This window comes from Suncus etruscus, chromosome 5 (assembly GCF_024139225.1).
Source record: "Suncus etruscus isolate mSunEtr1 chromosome 5, mSunEtr1.pri.cur, whole genome shotgun sequence".
Lineage (NCBI taxonomy): Eukaryota > Metazoa > Chordata > Mammalia > Eulipotyphla > Soricidae > Suncus > Suncus etruscus.
The window spans coordinates 154,558,973-154,582,344 of NC_064852.1; the positions used below are offsets into that span (position 1 = coordinate 154,558,973).

The 23,372-nt window shown below is 43.4% G+C and overlaps 1 non-coding gene across 1 annotated transcript; it reads right to left on the reverse strand.

Annotated features, from left to right (window-relative positions):
- Positions 1 to 21,662: 21,662 nt before the first annotated feature.
- On the reverse strand, positions 21,663 to 21,768 carry LOC126009851 (U6 spliceosomal RNA). The gene has a single exon (XR_007496037.1). It is a non-coding gene; the product is annotated as a U6 spliceosomal RNA (small nuclear RNA).
- Between the last annotated feature and the right edge of the window lie 1,604 nt (positions 21,769 to 23,372).

The window sequence follows — 23,372 nt, forward strand, 5'->3', positions numbered from 1 at the left end:
GCAGTTCACTGCAACCTGGATAGGCCTGGAGGGTATCATGTTAAGCAAAGGCACTTGAATTAGCTTTAGCAGAAGAGAAATGGAGGAACCATAGAAGATTAAGAATGAATTCAGGAAGACCCGAGACCATGGAAAACTTGCCTGCTCTCTATACTATTTTCCAAGGAGAGGTGTCTTCTTTTGTACTTGGAAACCTACAATTTGGGGTTCTGGGAGAAGTACAGGGCTTAGTGACATGCTCTTGACCTGACTTGGATCTCCAGCACCACATATTATCCTGAGAATTACTGCACTACTTGGAGGTACATACTTGGAGGCCCCCCTTTTCACCATCAGTAACCTGGCATCACAGGACATAAGCAGCACAACATTCTCAGGTTCTTGAATTGAACTGCTGGCCCAATTCAGTAAGAGTTGCCAGTACAGGCCTGTGTAACTTATGAGACTCAAATGAAAAGAAAGAAAAACTATTTATGTTAAGCTTGTATCATGAGGATGAAAAACAGTTCTGATTATTGTATTATGCATTGTAATTTAAATGCAAAGGACTCACGGAGTTTCTGGCTACTACATATATTCCATTAATTTCAGACTAAATGTTTTCTTGGGATCTTCATTTGGATAACTCACAACATTTCAAATTTATGTTCTAAAAATCTTACTGACTTGGGCCATGCTAGGCTGTGTTTGGGTTTATTCCGTTATGTGTTGGTTGATCATATGATGCCAGTGATGGAATCTTCTTATATTTAAAACATGCTTCAGTCTATTGAGCTATCTCTGGCCTTTTAATTTATGTTTAAAACAATTAAAATTTTCCTATCAAGTCTTTTATTTTTTAATCTCAGAAAATGGAACCATCATTTGTAAATTTGGGCCTCTTGATTTGCTCTTAGTTTTTCCCCCAAGTTCATCAGCAAGTTGTATTATTTCTGTCTTCTAAATACATATCTGATTTATGTAAAATAATTTATTTTTACTTGTTGTGTTACACCAGGCAGTTCTCATGGCTTTCCCCCGGCACTGTACTCAGGAACCTCCCTGGTGGTGCCAGAGATTGAATCTAGATCTACTGTGTGCAAGGCAAGCACTTTACTGTCTGTCCTCTCTCCCCGGCCCAATGGTTTTTCATTTGAGTTGCCATGTGGTAGAGGTGTTCTCTTTACTGGGTAAATTTCTTTTTTTTTTTTTTTGGTTTTTGGGCCACACCCGGCACTGCTCAGGGGTTACTCCTGGCTGTCTGCTCAGAAATAGCTCCTGGCAGGCACGGGGGACCATATGGGACACCGGGATTCGAACCAACCACCTTTGGTCCTGGAGCGGCTGCTTGCAAGGCAAACGCAGCTGTGCTATCTCTCCGGGCCCTGGGTAAATTTCTGAACTTTTGTGTTGCTAACATTTTCTGGGGTGAACCTACTAGATAATATAATTGCAGAGCTAAGCAAGGTCTTTCCCTATAGTGTGAATTCAGGTTTTTCTTTCATGATTCTTTTATTTTTTTTATTTTTTGGTTATACCCAGCAGTGCTCAGAGGTTACTGCTGGCTCTGTGCTCAGAAATCACTCCTGGCGGTACTTGGGGGGACTATAAGGGATGCCGGTTATTGAACCTGGGTCATCTGCATGCAAGGCAAACATCCTCCCCACCGTGCTATTGCTCTAGCCACTCTTTCATAATTCTTGATGGTTCCATCCTTCTCTCAAGGAGAACATCAAAGCTGACTTTCGGGGACTCTGTACAGGCATGCTCTTCCAGGGTCTGCCTGCTGCAGCCCTGCTGATTTGACCTTAGTTCTGATGCTGAAAAGTGCCCAGTTCTACCTGGAAAGTTGGCTTTGAAGTAGATTGACTCCGAGTAGTGGCTTTTGTTCAGTCAATAAAAGAGAGAGAAAGGACTGGCAGTGCAGAGAAGGCATTTAAGTGGGGGAGCAGTGAAATTCTAGAGGCTGGTTGAAGCCCATTTATTGGTTTTGTTCCTTGTAGTGGAAGGTGGAGGGTGGAGTGTGTGTGTGTGTGTGTGTGTGTGTGTGTGTGTGTGTGTGTGTATACACTCAGAGAGCTATAGTTATTTTCCCTCAATGTCCAAATGCCTTGTAAGCACTCAAATACTGATGCTTCTGGGAAAGATTTTTAGAGGAAATGAGATTGTACTATTCTAGTCTTCCCTATAATTATTTTTTCTTTAGAAAATTCTACCTTAAAAGCCTAACTGTGAAAGATATTCTCAACACTCATTGTCATAAGCCATCCTTTCTCTGCCCTAACTGTGCTCCCCAACATGAAAAAAAAATGGAGAGTGAGGAAGTCATGGCAGTTGTTCTAGCCAGATCTTTTTTTTTTTTTTTGGTTTTTGGGTCACACCCGGCGGTGCTCAGGGGTTATTCCTGGCTCCAGGCTCAGAAATTGCTCCTGGCAGGCATGGGGGGACCATATGGGGCGCCGGGATTCGAACCAATGACCTCCTGCATGAAAGGCAAACACCTTACCTCCATGCTATCTCTCCGGCCCCAACCAGATCTTGGCTCCTTGGACCAGGAGGACCAGGACAAGGGCATACGTTTGACCGGGATGAACTTTTCTGAGCCCTCTTGTGGCCTCATCCTCTCCCTGAACATATGTGCTTTTGGGAATTGGCCTGGGTGGGTGAGGCCCTCTGCCTGAAGGTCTTGCTTTAGAGATATCATGGGGAAGAAACAGGTACCTCAAGGCAAGGCCATCACACACATGCTGTACACCACATGGTGCATGCCTCATAGCACATTGTATCGTATGCATGCTACACATGTGCAGTGTCTGGACCAGGGCATTGCTATGTACACACCCCACAAATGTGCATACTTATCACACGTATCACACATGACACACACATGCATTGCTCCTGCCCTATACATTACATACACTACAACAAATTGCACATGGAATTCAACTGTGTTGTGGATGCCACACAATGCATTGCTCATGCCCTGCACATTGTATACACATGCATTGGACATGCCATACAACTGTTGTAGATACCACACACATGCATTGCACAAGACACACATGTTGTGCATGCCACATACCTGCCTTGGACATACCACACACATACAGTACAGACCACACAAAGCATTGTACATGGTACTTACATGCATTTTATACCACACACAACGCATTATTCATACCACATAGGTCATGTGTTATATTATCTACATGGATAATGTCTGTGCTTTATCCATAACACACAGTACATTGTCTGTACCACACAGTGTATTTACAGTAACATGCCCCATGCATGTGCATTGCACACACCTTGGAGTGGGGAAGTCCATTCCCTCAGGCTGCATCTGTAAATTTGCATCCTGCATTTCTCCCTCCGTGACTCTGGACACAGTCACCTTTTGTCCACCTGGGAGATAAGGTTGAGCGAGCGCATGCTGGCGGGGTGGGGGTGGGGGTGGGGGAGAGGCTGCATCTTGGATTGAGTCACTTTCTTGTTTGTGAGGCTTTGTTTGGGTTATGAAGCTTTTTCTCAACTGTACCCCGCGATGCCATCAGCTTCCTCACACTTGCATCCCTAACAGAGGATGTATAGTCCTTGGGATGGTGCTTAATGAGGCAGATACTCCAGTTTCCTTCAGCACATGTCGGATCATTGTCTACAAATGTTAGGAAACTCCTAGTTCCATCAGTCGCACACAGGAGCACCATGTTCCCATAAACTGCAGAATCATGGGGGTAAGTTTGACATTTGGCCATCAAAGCTTGGGCAGAAACCCATGAGCTTGAGTATTTTGTTAACCATGAATAATATCCAGAGTGTTCTTTATTTCGGCTCAATCCTGTTTCTATTCTGATCATTTTTATTCCTTAAAAATACTTTCCCACATCTCAGTTCCAAGAGTTACTTCTAGTTGTTCATTTTAGCCTGAGCTGTCTCCTTCTCAAAAAGGCCCTGTTAAAGCTGTTATTAATATGTAGTCACATTATTGCCACTAGGAGGTTTTAAAATTTGCTTCTTGCTAATCCTCTGGTGGTTGTCAGCAAGGTCTACTTCCGGGGTGGGAGCAGTTTTTTTCTGGCAGGAAGATGTGGTGCCTGTGGATGCCTTGGCCTCCTTCACTTCTGACTCTACTTCCAGCTGCCTCCTTCTCCTTGCTTCTGGCTTCCTCCTGTGTCTGCTCTTGCACACTAGTTCATCCATTTGGTCGAAACCATGCTTTTTATCCCATAGTTCTTATATTTCTACAATACTGGCCTGTTACAAATGCCACAATATACATATTTAGAGGTGGTATATCTTCATATAGTTATGAGTATTTTTTTTGTTTTTGTTTTTGTTTTTGAGTCACACCTGGCAGCTCTCAGGTGTTACTCCTAGCTCTGCACTAAAAAATAACTCCTGGCAGGTTTGGGGGACCATATGTGATGCTTAGGATTGAGCCCAGATTGGCCAAATGCACAGCAATTGGCTTCCCCACTGTGTACTACTTGTTTGGCCTCCGAGTTACGAGTTTATGTACAACTGTACATTTATTAAGAATTATAATGGGGCCGGAGAGATAGCATGAAGGTAAGGCATTTGCCTTGCATCCAGAAGGATGGTGGTTCAAATCCCGGCACCCCATATGGTCCCCGGAGCCTGCCAGGAGCAATTTCTGAACCTGGAGCCAGGAGTAACCCCTGAGCGCTGCCGGGTGTGACCCCCAAAACAAACAAACAAACAAAAAGAATTATTACTCTAGTGGTGGGGTGCAAGAACTTTGTACATAAGCACCATATATGTTAGCACTATTGTAGCAATCTTTTTTTTTTTTTTGGAGGGACCTGATGGTGTTCAGGGGTTACTCCTGGTTCAGTACTCAGGAATCACTCCTAGAAGGCGCAGAAGACGTATAGGATTCTGGGGCTCAAACCCAGGTTGGCTTCATGCAAGGCAAAACCCTACTCACTCAGAAGAGTTAGGAATTTTATACCCACATAGAGGTATAGAGGTGTGAAGCTAGCCACCAGGAACTAATATTGTAAACTACTGCTAGCTCAACTAAAAAAAATGGAGAAAGGGGGAGAGAGAGAGAGAGAGAGAGAGAGAGAGAGAGAGAGAGAGAGAGAGAGAGAGAAAGAGAGAGAGAGAGAGCATAAATTTCCCTCTCTCCGGCAGCAATGGCTGTAGGAGAAAGTCACAATCATGCAGGTAGCTGTACAATTACCAGAGTCTCTGTAATTCACATATTTAGTTCACCCCTGAAGTCTGTGACTGTCAAATGGAAGTGCCAGGTAGACCCCAATCAGAGCTGGTATTCAGGGGAGTGTGGGGCGTGTGTCCCGAGGTCCCAAGCCATCCACTGGATGAGATCATCTCTGAATAAATGTGGCGAGGAAAGAGAATGATGGCCAAGGACCGAGCTCTGGGATCCTTCAACACACAGATGTCAGTGCAGGGTAGAGGGCTGGGAGAAGCAGCCAGAAACTGGTGAGGAAGACCCAAGTGGGTTGGGCTTCCTGGAAACCAAACAAAAAGTGTTTTCAAGGAGGATCGGAGATCAGAGAAAGAGCAATAAACACCGTACCTGGACATTCGTACAGCATATGGCAAAGTTGCTAGTGAAATCCCATCTATAAGGAAAAAGAGAACTTGAGCCTGATGGAAAAAAGTAAACTGGATTTAGAACTGACTGCCCAGTTTTATTTAGGGAGCTGGTTAATGGACTGTTAACTCCAGCAGTATGTCCTAAACTTTCAAAATCCTTGCTCTTGAAAACTCCTGAGGCTCCTACAGTTTGTAACAGGAAGCCAATAGTAGTTCCCACAGTATAAAATAATATCAGGATATGGCATGTGCTTTCCCATCTTTCCCATTCTCTGGGCCTCCATCGGAGGAACCTGCAATGCTCCCAGGGCCTCAGGCTCCACTCACAGTGGGCGGGCTGGGGTCCAGTCGAAAAAAATCCAATCAATGCTTTGGATGTAGACCCAAAGCAGATCATCGTTTTCCTGCACTTTTTATTTTATTTTATTTTTTAATTAATTTTTTATTTTTAATTGTGAGAGCAATGATGCAAAGAGGACAAGGTAAAGTTACAGTGAAAGGACAATCACCCATAAACAGAATTCTCAGAAGAAATCCCCTTGCTGACGCCTAAATATTGAACTTACAGTCAAAGAACCTTAAGAAAATAAGGCAGAACCCATGTACAATTACTTAGTCCCCAGATTGTAGGACATTATAACATTGCTTAGCAGTACACAAAACAATCTAAAGCCATGAGATTTATGTGATTCCTTAAACATTGAAGGCATAGTATTTTTTCTATATTTTCATGCACATGCATATTAGTTTAAGTTAACATCAAAAGTTTAAGAGGTTATTTTTTTTTTTTTTTTTTTTTTTGGTTTTTGGGCCACACCCGGTGACGCTCAGGGGTTACTCCTGGCTATGCGCTCAGAAGTCGCTCCTGGCTTGGGGGACCATATGGGATGCCGGGGATCGAACCGCGGTCCGTCTCCTAGGCTAGCGCAGGTAAGGCAGGCACCTTACCTCCAGCGCCACCGCCCGGCCCCAAGAGGTTATTTTTTTAAGGGTTAGTCAAAAGAGCACGGTAAAAACGGTGTTATAGTGGCAAATATTGTTTGCATAGGCCCACCAAAATATGGGGGACATGGAAAGGAAGAGCCTTGGTCTAAATACAAGGAGACCCTACCCCTGAAGTTTCCCAGCGTAAGACCAAATCTAGGCTCCAGGCAAACTAGTTTATTCAATCCAAGTCATTGTCTGTAGTGCCAATACAGTTTTATTTTTCACGCAGCCTCTATTGTTGGCATCAGGTTTCTGTTTTAAAGATCCTGGAATCTGCACATCCTACATTGAAGTCAGGCTAGTGCGGAGTATCTTCAAGTTTCACTTCACAATTAAGGGACAATACAGAAAGCCCTGTCCAGTAAGCAGGTCATTGTTGTTGTTAAGTCTTCTCAGTGTTAAGGGAAGTCTCTTTTGAGTAGGTCGATGTCAGAGCAGTAGTAGGGTCTTCCTGGTAGAGGATTGCCTCCAGGTGATGTTATAGACAACCTTGGATGTTTCGTAGATGTCTTCCCTAGATCAGGGGTGAATGGAGAATGCCCATTCTTCTGATGCCTGTGCCGGGTCTTTATGTCAATGTTCAGGGTGTAAGGTCCCATTGCACTACAAGATTTGTGTGTTCCCATCTCTAGTAGATAAGAACTTATTGGTATGTATAGTATTTTCCTGTTTTAGTGTGCCTATGCAAACAGAAATAAAGCCACGTGGCACTATCAGAGTATATGGGGGTATAAGAACACGTCCAACAATACCTATGACTTAGTTCAAACATAAGCATTAAACTGAGGGACTCTTTCACCAAATTCCCTATTGAACAGTTCACAAAGAGAAGAAAACTTAAAAAAAATGGGGGGGGGGATCGTCACTGTATAAGAAAATATTCAGCAAAAGTTATAGCCGTCAAAGAAAACACACATAAAATGTTGAAAAGACATACGTGTCCTTTTTATGCCTTTTGGAATAGTTGGGTGGGTGTTAACTCCAGGGTACCACTTTGGTCTATGACTTAGGACTCTATAGTACTTAAGTTAAAAAGGGTAAATTGGAGTAATGATGATAGGGGGTAAGTTAAAGAGAAAAATGATCTTTTTGTAGGTGTGTGCGAAAGGGCAGAGTACAAAATGGACATTCTGCATACATAAAACATAATTCCATGATAGTGAGTACTATTAATGTATCTTGAAAATATAGACTGGTAAGAGATTACCAGTGACTGCTTCAAGAAGCTGGGAGGCCGGAAGTTCAGAGCCCCACCCAGACCCTCCCTAAGGAGCCAAATGGGGGAAAGCCTAGGGTACCTTCAAGCTCCACCAAGAGACCCAACTCGCTGGCTTTCCCAGGCATGTGGCCCGGGGAAGCCCTGGAGATCTGGAGCAAGGCAGTAGAGGGGTACTGGGGTCACCCAAGTCCCGCCCCGGCCTGGTTAAGAAGGCCTCTGGCATGGCGGAGGCCTGCCGGACCCCATGCTGCTAGAGACTCCTCCTGCACTTTTTAAAGCTTTATGAGCAAATATATCTCACAGATGGCCACAAATATAGAAAGAACGTGAGTAAACACTGGCGATTCCCTGTTGATTGGGGAACATGGAGAAGGTGTCATGAGGCTGCAATATAGTCTTGACTTGGTAAATCTTGAAGAATATGATGATAAAAGACATGTCATTGATTTTAAAGCCACGTTGCCCTCCCCAAAGGAGTAAATACCTTAAAAAATGGTTAGTGAACATTTTGAAAAAGAGGTAGTCTGATGGAGTCTGTCTTAGTGCTTTATCCCACCCAGGACACAGTCCCAATAGGGTGGAGAAAGAGACCAGAGAGCTGCTTTGGACCACAGTGAATCACAATAGCCACAAATATAAGCAGAAAGGACATCTGGACAGGTCAAATATATATTTCTACTCATTTATGTGTTTGGAAAAAAATGGGCCTATTCTTTATATATCTGAATTCCTTCCTCTGGAATTGGGGGCAAACAACATCCCTATTACTGTCTAGTTCAGAGGAAATCTAGAAATGAAAGTGGTCTCTAAAATGAAAAGTGCTAAGAAAACACCAGTTGTCCTAGTTTGGACAAATGTTGCTCTCAAGGCACTGAATTGGATGATGGCACCTTTGTCTTTATGCTAGGACCAGCATACTCAATATCCATCTTTAGATGGATACATTTATTTAGTTGTTTCTTTTCTTTGTGGGGGGAGTCATACCTGGCAGTGCTTAGGGGATACTCCTGGCTCTGCACTCAGGCATCACTCCTGGAAGCTTTAGAAGACCAAAAGGGATGCCAGGGATTGAACTAGGCTGGCTGTATGCAAGGAAAATGCTTTATCTGCTGTGCCCCTTATCACTCTGGCCCCTATTTAGTTATTTCTTGGGTTTTGGGCTACCTCCAGTGGTGATCAGGGTTTACTCCTGGTGCTGCTCTCAGAAATTATCCCTGGTGGTGCTCAGGTATAATGAGATGATGGGGATTGAACCTAGGCTGGTAGCATGCAGGGCAGTCCCCGCTCCCCAGGACAAAAATGGACTGTGCGCCAAGACTAAGAGCCTTGGCAGTGTTTGGAGAAAAGCAAACTGAGACTCAGGAGGAATGTCTGAAGGAGCCTGGGTGACAGGACAGGGTGGAGCAGACTGTCTTCAGACAGCACCGGGAGGGGTGAAAGGCACTGGAGGGATTTAATTTCTTCTGTGCATTGTTTAGGAGCAGCACCAGGATGGGACAAACAGAGCTAGATTGGTAGCAGAGAGTGGCCTTCTCCTAGAGACATACAGGGTGCAGCAAAGCGGGGAAGAAGCCAGGGGTTGAAAAGTGGCATGTGCTCAGGGCACCTTCTGCCAGGGAAGAGAATTCACAAGTGACTGGTGAGTACAGACACAGTGACCCCCAACCCCTCCCAAATCTCAGTCCTGCACCCCGGAACAGCTTCCCTTATCTTGCTCTAAAGCCCTGTGTCAGGTGATACTCATGGCCTTGACTCATCATGAGCTGTCAGGATGGCACAACTATGTTCTGTAACCTTGGATGGCCAAGACCATTACAGTACTAACGCCCCCTTTCAGTCCTTCTCTCCTCTTCCTCCACCTCCTCTACCTCATCAGCTCTTTGGCACTTCTTCTGGCTGCTTACATGCCTTATAAACAATTTCCCCCAGAGAGACATCAACCCAGGGGAAGGGATTTTCTGAGACCGTACTTCCCCTTTTAGCCTTCATCCCACAGGCTGGATGCATTTTGATGCACCAACTGGGGCACCTTTCTGCCCTCATCATAGCCCTGTGCCTTGGTGCCATCTTTTTTTTTTTTTTTTTTGGGCCACACCCGTTTGACGCTCTGGAGTTACTCCTGGCTATGCGCTCAGAAATCGCCCCTGGCTTGGGAGGACCATATGGGACGCTGGGGGATCGAACTGCCGTCCGTCCTATGCTAGCGCTTGCAAGGCAGACACCTTACCTCTAGTGCCACCTTACGGGCCCCCTTGGTGCCATCTTTTCCTTTGCACTGGTAAGAGATCAGAGTTTGTCTCTTCCTTTCATATCTTTACATTAAAATGTCTCTCACAATCCATGTAGGCACAGATAACTGAGAAGTCTCAAGTGGTGGAGGAAACATTGGTCTCTGAAAGATTCATTATTTGAAGACCAGAGCATCTGCTGTTGGCCCAGGAAAGGGGAAAAAAGAGAGATCTGCTTTTAAGTCAAATAGACTCTAAAAATCATTTTATTCATTTATTTAGTTTTTAAAATAATATCTTTAAGGACCATGATTACACACATGTTGTAGTCGGGCTTCAGTTATGAAAAGAACATCCCCACCTCCAATGCCCTCCTTCCTCACTCCCTGCCTGTATTTGAGACAGGAAATTTTTTTTGGCCACACCCATTTGATGCTTAGGGGTTACTTCTAGCTAAGTGCTCAGAAATTGCCCCTGACTTGGCGGGACCATATGGGACGCCGGGGGATCAAACCATGGTTCTTCCTTGGCTAGCACTTGCAAGGCAGACACCTTACCTCTAGCGCCACCTCACCAGCCTGGAGACAGGAATTCTATTTCTCTCACTCACTACCATTGTCATGATGGTTGTTAGTGTAGTTATTTCTCTAAGAGTGGTGAGCTCAGTTAGATAAATTTATTTTTATTTAATTACTTTCTTTAAACACTGATTACAAGGTTGTTCATGATGCAGTTGGTTTTCTTTTCTGTTCACAGAAAATTGTTTATGATTTTCAGTCATATAGTGTACGACACCTTCACCAATACACATTTCCCACCACTAGTGTCCCCAGTTTCCCTCCTGTCCTTCCCCTTACCTTTTCCTTTGCCTGCCTCTCGGAAAGACATATTTTTTCTCTCTCTCTTACTATTTCCCATTTTTTCCTTTATACACTATGTTTCAATGTTGTTGTTGAAGGGTTATCCTGCATATCACTTTCCTTCCTTTCAGCACCTTGTTCTTATCTAGAGTGGTAGTTTCCAACTTTCATTGTCATCGTAGTCCTTATTCTGCCCTAACTGCACGCCCCCATTTTTTTTTTTTTTTTTTTTTGGTTTTTGGTTTTTGAGTCACACCCAGCAGCACTCAGGGATTACTCCAGGCTCTATGCTCAGAAATCGCTCCTGGGCAGGCTCAGGGGACCATATGGGATGCCAGGATTCGAACCACTGACCTTCTGCATGCAAAGTAAACACCTTGCCTTTATGCTATCTCTCCAGCCCCAACTCCTCAATTCTTTGTGGCAAGCTTCCTACCATGGATCTTGGCCCTCGTCTCTATTGTCTCTGGGTATTATTACCATACTATTTTTTTATATCCCATAAATGAGCGACATCTTTTTATGTCTACCCCTTTCACTATGAATCATTTCTCTGAGCATAATACTCTCCATATCCATCATGTATAAGATGTCTTCTTTGATCTCACTTCCCTGCCTTCTAGCCTCTTCTGCTGTACAGATCTTGTCTAGCATCTTATGGTCTGCTTGGCATTTTCACCCCGCAAAGCCACCAACAACAGTGAATGCTTCTCTTAGGATCTAGCTGCTGGGTCACTCCATCGGTCAGGCCAGAAAGGAATTTTCTAGTGCAAGAGTTTGTTGTGATGGAAATCGTGACTGATGGGGAGCAGCATGGCTATATGCCAAAGGCTTTTTGGTCAAGCTTAGGGGAAGATGTGGTCTCCTGCTGTCCCCTATAGCCTTCTCTCTCCTTCCTCCTGGACCCCAGGGCTATCCCTCGCTGCCTGCCCAGGGTGCCATCGAGGTGGGTGCCGGGGAGGAGTTTAAAGGGGACTCCAGGCCTTCCCCACCCTGCACAAGTGGGGTGTGCTTAAGGAAGTTGATGGCAACTTTCCTCCCCACTAGTCCCCATTCTCAAAATTTATATATAGATTAATAGGATATCATAGAGTTTAATCCACTTTGCATTATACAGAATATAATTTACTGTCCTTCCCTCCTTGGGTCACCACTTTTAGGCACATTTCTAGTTCTTTACCCACTCATTCCACCACCTATTACCCCACATTTAACCTTTTTACCATCAGTTCTTGGCTCCTCACAAGCAGATCATTATTCCTATGCAAGCCAGCTGCGAAAGAGCTCCCAAAGTGGAAAAATAGAGTCTCAGACTGAGAAGAAACCAATATTCTGTTGCTATTACTTTCAGTGGCCTCCTTTCCTCCCCCCACTCATTGTGTACATGTGCTTGCTACCTTACTTGGTTTCTGAGAAGTCCCCACTCAAAGACATTTCCTGATATGGAACTGCTGGGAGCAGTTTTGAAGGCTTCAGAAGGCCAACTCACAGACTTAACACTCCCCCAACTATTTCCAAAGAGATCAAAGGGACATGTATATCTCCCTTGAATATCTTAAGTGTATTCCCTTAACAGCTATAACTCTTTTTTTTTTTTTTTTTGGTTTTTGGGCCACACCCGGTAACGCTCAGGGGTTACTCCTGGCTATGTGCTCAGAAGTTGCTCCTGGCTTGGGGGACCATATGGGACACCGGGGGATCGAACCGCGGTCCGTCCAAGGCTAGCGCAGGCAAGGCAGGCACCTTACCTTTACCGCCACCACCCGGCCCAACAGCTATAACTCTTATTGAATATTCTCTTATATAGTGACAATTTCACCCATTGTTTCTTGTTTGTTTGTTTGTTCTATTCAATAAGGAATTCTGTCAGAAGAGCCTCTCTGTTAGTTACCGGAATTGTTGGACTTGTTCCCTCGGCCCCCATATGCACCAATAATACCTTGTGGCAATGTTCCCTTTTGCATAGGCACATTGAAATGGGATATATTACATATGCAAATAAGTTCTTATCTAATAGAGATAGGAACACAAATTTTGTAATGCAGTGGGGATCTTACACCCTGAACATGGTCATAATGACTTGACTCAGGCCTCATAGGAACAGGCATTGCCCATACACCCCTGAACCATGGATACCATCTACAGAAACATCCACAATTATCTATAACATCACCAGGAAGCACACCTCTACCAAGGAAGACCCTACTGCTGCCCGGGCATGGACTTATTCCAAAGAGGGTTCTCTTAACAACCAGACGACTTAGTAACAGCAACAACCTGCTTGCAGGGCAGGGCTCTCTGCATTACCCGCTAATGGTGAGGTGAAACTAGAGGACGCTCAACATCATCCTGTCTTCGATGAAGAAGATGCACAGAAAGCAGAATCTTTAACTACAGAAACCTGACACCAACAACAGCGGATCTGCGAAAAAAATGTTATCAGGACCACAGAGAATAAATCAGGGCTTGGACAGCTTAGTATGCCTGGAGCCCTGAGTCAGTCTTGTGCCAGAAAATTTTAGGGGTAAGGTCTCCTTGTATTTAGGCCAAGGCTTTCCCCTTCAATTTCCCCCATATTTTGCTGGGCAAATGCAAACAACAATTGCCACCCACACTGTTGTTACTGGTTTTTTTTTGTTTTTGTTTTCGTTTTTTGTTTTTTGGGTCATACCCAGCAGTGCTCAGGGGTTCCTCCTGGCTCCACGCTCAGAAACTGCTCCTGTCAGGCTTGGGGGACCATATGGGATGCCAGAATTCGAACCAATGACCTTCTGCATGAAAGGCAAACGCCTTACCTCCATGCTATCTCTCCGACCCCAATTTTTAATTTTTTTTTAATCATGTTGCTTTTGGTCTTCCTGAAACAATTACATTATTTTCATGTATTTTCATCAATAAAAGAAAAAAAAGAAGAAGAAAAAAAAAAAAAGAAAATCATGACTGCCAGAAGCTTACCCAAACTCTCAAAATAGGAGACTTCTGCCCCAGAACAGCTAGTATATAGGGGGATAGAGAGGAAAGAAGGCTTGCCCCTTTGTGCATGGACATTCTTGAATATATTAAATGTGATTTGGATTGTGACACTTTGGTGTAATTCCCAAGTGGTGGTTCACTCGCCGCTAAAATGATATTTAAGATTTATGATCTAAACAGATATTTTTAGAGACATGTTTATTTCACATGCACATGCCCACATCATAGGTCTCTGAACGTCACCTGTCTCCATTAACTGTGGATTGTTGCCTTTGCTCTTGCATAATCTCATCTCACATTTGAAGGCTAAACTAGTTTCTGAAATAACTTGGACAGAAAGGACTTGAAAAAAAATTGCTCCCAGCCCCTCCTCCAGACTTCCATGAAAGACTTCCAACAAGACTGGAGAAGGGTGGAGAAATAATGTGTGTTCATTTCATTTTTTGGTGTTCATTTCATTTTAAAAATTGATATGTTGGGCTGGAGAGATAGCATGGAGGTAGGGCGCTTGCCTTGCATGCAGAAGAAGGATGGTGGTTCAAAACCCGGCATTCCATATGGTCCCCTGAGCCTGCAAGAAGTGATTTCTGAGCATAGAGTCACGCTGCTGGGTGTGACCCAAAAACCAAAAAAAAAACAAACAAAAAAACCTGATATGTTTTCGGCCTCTGACATATAATTGGGCAGGTGATTAATTTTTAAGGGCTTAATAAATTAATCGTATCATGAAAGAATGCTAACCAAATTTAGGTTTCTAACCAGTTTTATTCTCCCAAAATATAAAAACAATGGAAATAAAACCTGAAGCAAATCTACTCACTTTTGTTGCAATGTCCCAGAGAATTAAGTTTATCTTATTGGATAAAAATGAATTAAAATTTCCAGTTGACATGGTCTTTGTAGGCTCCAGACATAATGCTATGAAGGGCTGGGATTAATAACCTGGTGTTTGAGACCTTAGTTCTAGAATCTTCCCAGCATGTCACCAAGAATGAGAACCATTTTTGACATTTTGACTTGAAATTAGGCTTGAAAATTGCTACCCTCTTGGGGCGAGTTTAACATCAAATGTTGGGCAAGCAGAAATGACTGCTGATTTTCATTCTTTATGTTTAATTCCATGGGGAGGGTGAGCTAGTCAAACATTTGTGTGAGCTGGTCATTATTTGAAATTTATTTACCAAAGTGGCTGACATCATCATCCTCCCTGCGCTAAATCAGTCAGTCAACAGGTTTTTATGGGGTCCCCACTGGGTTGCAGTAATGGACGGGGATGATGTATTCAGTAGTACAGGCGAATGCAGCAAATTAGACATGAGCTGGGCTCAGGAGGCCTTCACTGCCATTTAAGGAGACAAACACACACACACACACATCATCATCATCATCATCATCATCATCATCATCATCATCATTGTAAGGAACAGGACCAAATGACTTAAGTCTGGACGGCAGGCCCAGTTGGGGTTTTTGGGTTAGTGGTGGCCGTAACGAGTGGGAGTGTCTGGGCCTGGGTCAGTGGAAGAAAGCTAGGGTTTGGGAGAAGATGAGAGCAGTTAGGTGAAATGATGAAGGTGTGGTTTAAAGAGCAGAAAGTATGGAGGTCTGTTTAGTTTCTGCAGGGCTTCAGACCTGGGACTTGGAAGACATAGGGGATCAAGAAGCCCCATAGATAGACAAAAAACCCCCCACAGAGAGCCCAGTTGTGGGGCTGCTCAGCGCCTTTTCCTCCTCTTTCGTGGCTAGTGCCCATGCAACAGGGACTCAAGGACTCAGGCTGAAATTCATGTGTGCCTTCTGCATGTTTCTCAGCCAGGTTCCCCATTCCCATGAATCCCAGGACCTCAGCTCCTGAGTTCTGGAACATGACTGAAATAGTCACATCCCTTTTCTTGGGCCTTTTGCTTCATGGATATTCCCTTGAGGGGCAAATGTGAGCTTCATGGAGGTGTGGTCATCTATGTCAGGACATGGCCATCTGTGTGGGTTTGGTCATCTGTCGGGGTGTGGTCAGTTCCAGTCTTTGTGATTTTCAGGCTTTCTGGGTGAATGTTGGGGATTTTGTACTCCTTTCCTGGGCAGTACCCACTTAGATAGGGCAAGAGCGGACTGTAGGTGCAGGAAGAGACCAGTGTGTGCTGGTCTCACCTGATTACAGTGCAAAAACTAGTTGTCCATTTGGCCTGGGCATGCCATTTAAATCCTTCAATGCCCTAGTTTTCAGTTACAAGACTTCTGGTTCTTCATCAGCCCCATGATTTACAATTTTCTGGGGCCTGCTCAGATCTGTACCATCTTTGTCTTTTGTATTGCTTGTTCTTAGTCCTCATTTGGTTTATTAGGGTGTCTATCCCCTATGGGCTAACATCCAGGTGGGCTGACACTGCATGTGGTGAGTTCAATTTTTTTTTTAATCTAGTGACTTCTCTGAAACTGTTTTGCAGTTTTGAGTAACTCTATCTGCTCTCAGCTGCACCCCCGCTTTGACCTCTAAAAAAGAATGAGAAACTTCATCTCATTACACGGCAGAAGTCCTGAGGATAGAACAAACCTGCATGGTTTGGTGGGAGGATGAAGGTCCCCAATATCTGCCTCCAAGGCACTGTGTGTGCTCAGCTAAAAAGATGTCCAGAGGTAGACGTAAGATGTGATTCCTATAGACTCAGAGACTCAGGCCTAAGAATAGACGAGAAGAAGGACTTCTTCCTGTTGGGGATGAAGAAGTTGAGGCTAAGATACACAGTAAGATGATGTGAAGGCACAAAGAGGTTGGTGGGAAGTGGGTGTGTTGAGGTGTCATGTATTTTGATCCCGAACTCACCTTCTCATGTCACAACTGAATTTTATCCATACCACCAGGAACAGGAGCATGGTGGATGGTCCAACAGAAGACCCAGGTCAAAGTGTTCTCTTCATTCTTTGGACACACTAAGCCAACAATGCCCTAATGTCTATTATTTATTTCTCTATTTACTTTTCATTTACAAATAGGGTATGTGACTCAATATGGAAAAGATAATGTATTTAGGGGTGAAGATGAAAAGAGGAAGTGAAGAGTGAGGAAGAGGTTTTAATAAGTGATCCTGACAAGTGATCTTTAATAAGTTTTTTTTTTTTTTTTGTTTTTTTTGGTCACACCTGGCAGTGCTCAGGGATTACTCCTGGCTCTACACTCAGAAATCACTCCTGGCAGGCTCAGGGGACCATCTGGGTTGCTGGGATTTGAACCAACGACATTCTGCATGCAAGGCAAATGCCTTACCTCCATGCTATCTCTCCGGCCCCAATCTTTAATAAGTTTTAATAAGTGATCTTTCATTGGATATGCTGAGGAGGGTGTGAAGCATGGTGGGAAGATCTTTCCAAACAGGAATCTCAGTGAAAATTATGAGAGTGAGACAGGAGAGACATGTAGAAGAATGTTGGGATGTCCAGAGAACTAGATGGTCAATCGTACTGACTGCAGAAGAGTATTGAGGAAATGGGTCTGGATAGGCAGGATGAGGGCAGATTAGGAAAGCTCTTGGAAGACAAAGGGGATGACAGATAGATTTGGTCTTTGTTCAGTGGACATGCTTCTACTAACTCTTATAATTGCCTCTTATCAAATAAAAACGAGACATGGTGATTATTAAAATATGAATTTATACATATACAAGGAAGTTTAAAAAACACACAAATGACTTTCACCTGGTTATAACACCCATTACCATTAGTGAATACTATTCTTGACACCTCTCTATGAGCACTGAAAAATATATTAAGAGAAACAAATGCATCTTATTCTAGAAAATGCATTGTATTCGAGTGCTAGGAATAGCTGAATTAGCATCATCTCCACCCCAATCTTCAATCCATGATTATAAATCCATACATATGCTAGTGACAATGTTTAAAGATAAACTAGGAAAGTAAATTAATTAAGTCATCATTTTTGGCAGAGGCAAGCCAGATATAAAGGCAGTAGTATTAGGCCTATGCAATAAACTTGAGCAGATGTGGTGATGGTCTTGGAAGATGTTAGGCTGGATAAAAGGATTAGAGGTGGAGGTTTCAGTGCCCATGTAAACACAGGAAATGTGGCACTGGGCCTGAAAGAGGTGAGGAGCTGGAGCAGAGATTTCTGCTCAGAGTTGAAACCCTGGAAATAAGGGATGATTCCTTTGGTAAGAAGAGACTGGTAAAAACCTACTCACTGGTTCAGGTGGCAGGACTAGGAAACTTGGAACATTTTAGAATTTTGGGTAGAAAAATGTGGGGGAAATTAAAGCCTTTTGCCACCACAAATTATGTGGCGTTGGAATTTACATGAATAAATGTCAGTTGAAACCTGGAATCTTCAAGTTGAGGAACGGACAACCAAACAACTTCCAGACTGAAAGTAAAACAAAAACGAATCTTTTTTTTTTTTTTTTTTTTTTTTTTGGTTTTTCGGCCACACCCGTTTGACGCTCAGGGGTCACTCCTGGCTAAGCGCTCAGAAATTGCCCCTGGCTTGGGGGGACCATATGGGACGCCGGGGGATCGAACCGTGGTCCTTCTTTGGCTAGCGCTTGCAAGGCAGACACCTTACCTCTAGCGCCACCTCACCGGTCCCAGGGTCAAGGTAATAAAGAAGGGGAAACAAAGTAATTAAAACAATTCATCATTAGAGAACCAGCAAGCATTACAATTCTTTTGCACCAGAAGGACAAGAGCAACCTCTGCATTAAACACTGTGTGGTAAGTGGTTATCCAAGGGGAGATCAGTACACAGTAGAGATTGCTTTTTGGGGCCGGGGGTAACCCCTGAGCATCAAACGGGTGTGGCCCAAAAAAACAAAACAAAAAAAAGAGATTGCTTTTTTAATTTTTTTTTTTTTTTTGGTTTTTGGGTCACACCAGGTGATGCTCAGGAGTTACTTCTGGCTATGTTCTCAGAAATCGCTCATGGCTTGGGGGACCATATGGGATGCCGGGAGCTCGAACTGCAGTCCGTCCTAGGCTAGTGCCACCGCTCCAGCCCCAAGTAAAGAGATTGATTTTAACAAAAAAAGAGCACCTCCAAATGCCGGAGTGTTGTGGATATTTCGATAGGGGAGCCTAATACCAGATCATTGACAGCTGAAAAAAGAATTAGTGAATTGGAAGACATAATGGAGAAAAGGATAGAGAATGCCACAGAGAGATACAGAGATGAAAAAAAAATGAAGTGCATTGTAAACACAAAGAAAAAGAAATGGAGAGGGAATGATGCCTGAAAAGAGATTGGTTTAAATTTTCCCAAACTGACAAGACAAAACCAAACCTAACACCACTTATAAGCTTGAAGACTCACACACTTGTACATACTAGGATGTATATGATGTATTGCTGAGGAGTGGGACACAATCATCCTGTGAGATGGGTTGTTGAGGATTTTCTTAGATACATACAGAATGAACTGTCATTAAACTAGTCCAGATGGGCTCACCTATCTACATTGGGGTTACATGGTACAGCCTGTTGAACCAGCCCTCTATGGTTGGCTGTCATGGACCAAGACAGCCTTACTGAACTGGTAAATTTTTTTTTTTGGGTCACACCCGGCAGTGCTCAGGGGTTACTCCTGGCTATCTGATCAGAAATAGCTCCTGGCAGGCACAGGGGACCATATAGGACACCGGGATTTGAACCAACCACCTTTGGTCCTGGATTGGCTGCTTGCAAGGCAAACACCACTGTGCTATCTCTCCGGGCCCTGAACCGGTAAATATTTTACTACCAGATCACCAAGATAAAGGTCATCTTTGTTTGGCATGCTCACTTGCTTCTGGAATGTAAGTGCCGTTCTCAGGTCTCAGGCAACAAGGTGAAACCGTTTGCTTCATGACTGTGCAGTGGGGAGCAGATAGCCAGATCTGGCTCTTGAATGTGGGTCTACACTGGGTTTGCTGCACAGCTAGCTGTTCAAGTGGAACTCTTGTGAAGAGTCAATAAAAGTATATTGTATGGTAGTGTGATGCTCCACACCAGCCACTCCAACAGTCTTTGTTAATTATGGGCACAAACCAGAGTCTCTCCCCAGGTATTGTTAGTCTCAGAGAAGAGGTATTGGCAGTACTAGTAGGGCAACGGCAGAACCTAATCTACGCAGTAATGAAGGAAAAGGTCACATTAGGGGTTAAGCATGTGGCTTGGTGGTAAAGTGCTTGGCTTCCATGTATGAGAACCACTCTTGAACCTCAGAATTGAAAAAATGAAGTCAAATGGAAAGTTTCTGTTTAGATTTATTTCTTTTAGTTTTTTGTTTGTTTGTTTGGTTTTGCTTTTGCAATGCTAGTGATAGATCCCAGAACTTATATGCTTTGCCAGAGAGCTACCTCATTGATTTCTTCTCTGACCCACTAGTAGACTTTATTGAAAGGGTCAAAAATACAGTTGGAAACATGCAGAAAGTAAAACAGAACCAAAGGATTTGGCCCTTCAGGATGATTCAGCTCAGGAGAGGGGAGGCGGGCACTATCTAGTAGGGCTCAGGAACAGTTACCCTGAGGGCTTCCTCACTTGCCAGCTCCCCTTCCTGCTTTTCCTGCTTCCTTGCCCAGTCTTTTCCAACTGATTGACTCCCAGAAATTCCAAGAATGCCTGTCCTTATCAGCTTACATCCAGATAGTGGAGAGGAGAGAACCCAAGAATGTCCGAGGAAGATCCCGGTCAGTGCTTCCTGAGTCTGTGTCCACTTGTGGGATGGAGTTGATTGCAGGCTAGGAAGTGAACAGTTTTCACTGGACACTGATGTACCTCACTCATCTCCACTCTTCAAAGGAAAGAAGTGAAGGAGCATCTTTTCACTGGAGGTGCATGACCAGCCTCAAGACTTTGCGAGAATTAAGCTCACTCCTCACCAAGTGCTGGGCATCATTTGTTACCTTGACACTGTTGTTTTTTTTTTCCCCCAAGTCCAGAAATATGGCACTGGTTGGCTTTGTAACCTCCAATAAAAATGATCGCCAGCATGTTTTCAGAGTCAGCTTAATTTCAACTAGTTGTCACTTCTTTACTCCAGGAGTCTGTATAGAGCTAAGCATTTGAACCCTGGGAGAATTGCTTTTCCAGAACGCAGGTACCCTTGTTATCTCACCAGGGAGATTGAAAGACTTCCACTGGTCTGGTATGGACCACGTTTATGAGAAGGTTCACTCCAAATGCTTTTTAAACTCACTTTGCTTCAACGTTCTTGTGTTATGTGTTTTTTGATTTTGCAAAGAGACACAGCGTTTGAAAGCCAAATGCCTTCTTGTCAGCACACTTAATGAAGATAATACTAGCCTGGCTCACTGGTTAAGTGACTGTTGAAGCTAAGGCAGGCTTTGACACTGACTCTGCTAGTGCTTGTGCTCAATGGGTGGAGAGGAAAGACCATGGGACAGAGGCAGAACCAAGCCACCCCCTACTGGATCCTTTCATCAGAGCCCAGACACATTGATTTTCTAAAGCAAACTCTCCCATTGAAATCTGATCTTTTACAAAATAGGGACATTCCTCTTATTTTGTGTTGAATAAGCTTGTAGTAACAAACAAAGTTTTATTTTTTTTATGATTTATGGGTTCAAAATCACCAACCTCGACATTTGTACCTATCAAAACTATAAATGAAAGGAGTTGGCATGAATAATTTAATGATTTTCAACATGAATACTTTGATTTTCAATTCTAGCAGGGCAAGAAATAGCCTTCTGGTTTCTTTGATGCTTTGCTTTTATATATATCTGTATCTATCTATCTATCTATCTATCTATCTATCTATCTATCTATCTATCTATCTATCTATCTATCTATATCTGTTTAAGGTATAACTAGCAAACCAACAAAAATATGGAATGGTTCACAAATTTGTGTGTCATCTTTGTGCAGGGGTGTGTTAATAGTCTCTGTATCATTTTAATTTTAATATATGTGTTGTCAAAGTGAGCTCTGCTTTTATGTTTTCAAACTTTATTTAAATACTGTGGTTGACAAAGTTGTTCATAATACACAGTATGACCCTCCACCATTGTTCTGTCACTTTCACCCCTCAAGCCAGCCCCTGAGCAGGCACCAGCTAATTTATTTGATACTGCTTGTTACCAAAAAAAAAAAAAAAAAAAAAAAAAAAAAGTGAAGTGGAATCATTAAAAAAATAGTTCAGTGAAAGAAAGTTTGTGAAAATTGTTGTATCTCACTATGGGGTTATTAAAGTCATTGCTTGGGAATTTACTGAGCTGTGTATGGCTTTGAAATTTTTATGTTAATTATTTTTGCTTATTAAATTTAATTGACTTTTTTGGGCATACTCAGTGATATTTGGGGCTTTCTCTTGGCTCTGTGCTCAGGGATCACTCTTTATGGATCTGGGGGTACTGTAGGGGGTACTGGGGATTGAACCCAGGTAGGCTTTGTGCAAGACAAATGCCCCACCCATTGTACTATAGCTCTGGCCCAACTTTTTTAAAGGCTTTTATGCTACTTTTTCATCTAATTTTCTTTTCTTTTCTTTTTTTGGGCCACACCCGGCGGTGCTCAGGGGTTACTCCTGGCTATCTGTTCAGAAATAGCTCCTGACAGGCACAGGGGACCATCTGGGACGCTGGGATTCGAACCAACCACCTTAGGTCCTGGACTGACTGCTTGCAAGGCAAACACTGCTGTGCTATCTCTCCAGCCCCTCATCTAATTTTCTTTGCTTCTACTGGGCTGTCAGTATTATGGAATTTGGAGGTTTTGAGTGGCCACATATGTGACTGTGAGCGCCAGGAACACCAGGATCTGTGTACCTGAGTGTTTCATTGGCTTGGTGTTTCTTCAGGAAAGAACACGAGTTGGGAAGCAGTAAAATTGGGCTGCTTGTAAGGCTGCAGCTGTAGGTCATGGGTGGGTACTGCTGCCTGGGCCTTGGCAGGGTGCAGACTCCTAAGAGCAGCCCAGAGTTTTCAGCCTGCTGATTCCTATACCTGTGAAGTTCATGGATTTGGCATCTCTTCTGAGATTAGTTGTGAAGCTGTGAAGCTGGACCATTTATGTTGATGTGGCTGCTAGGGCCTCTAGCATTATGAAGGGCTGGGAGAGGCACCTGTCCCCATTCTGAGAAGATCCAGAATTTTCAGCCAAAATCTGGTGTACCTAGGTGTTTGATTAAATTGGCATTTCTTCAGAGATTAGTTGTGAATCAGTGGCTGTGGAATTGAGACTTGCTCTTTGTTCATTTAAATTTTTTCAGTTCACAGGGAGCACAGCCTGGCAAGTGATCTCCTCAGTTCTTTAAGAATCAAAAAATATTAATTCTTCTGAGTAGTAATGTCTCCTCTTCCATGCAGAATTTTATTTGTTCAGGCTCCCCATTTTTGATTAATTTAGTTAAAGGTATGCCAATTTTGATTCTCTTTTCAGTTTTGGTTTTGCTCTTTTTACCTTCAGCTAATTTTGTTCTTTTCCTTTTTCCTTGTTCCTGTTCACTTGAGAACTTGACCCCCCCACCCCCATCGTATGCATTTGCTATTGTAAACTTTCTTCTTAGGACTGTTTTTACCACATCCTATAAGT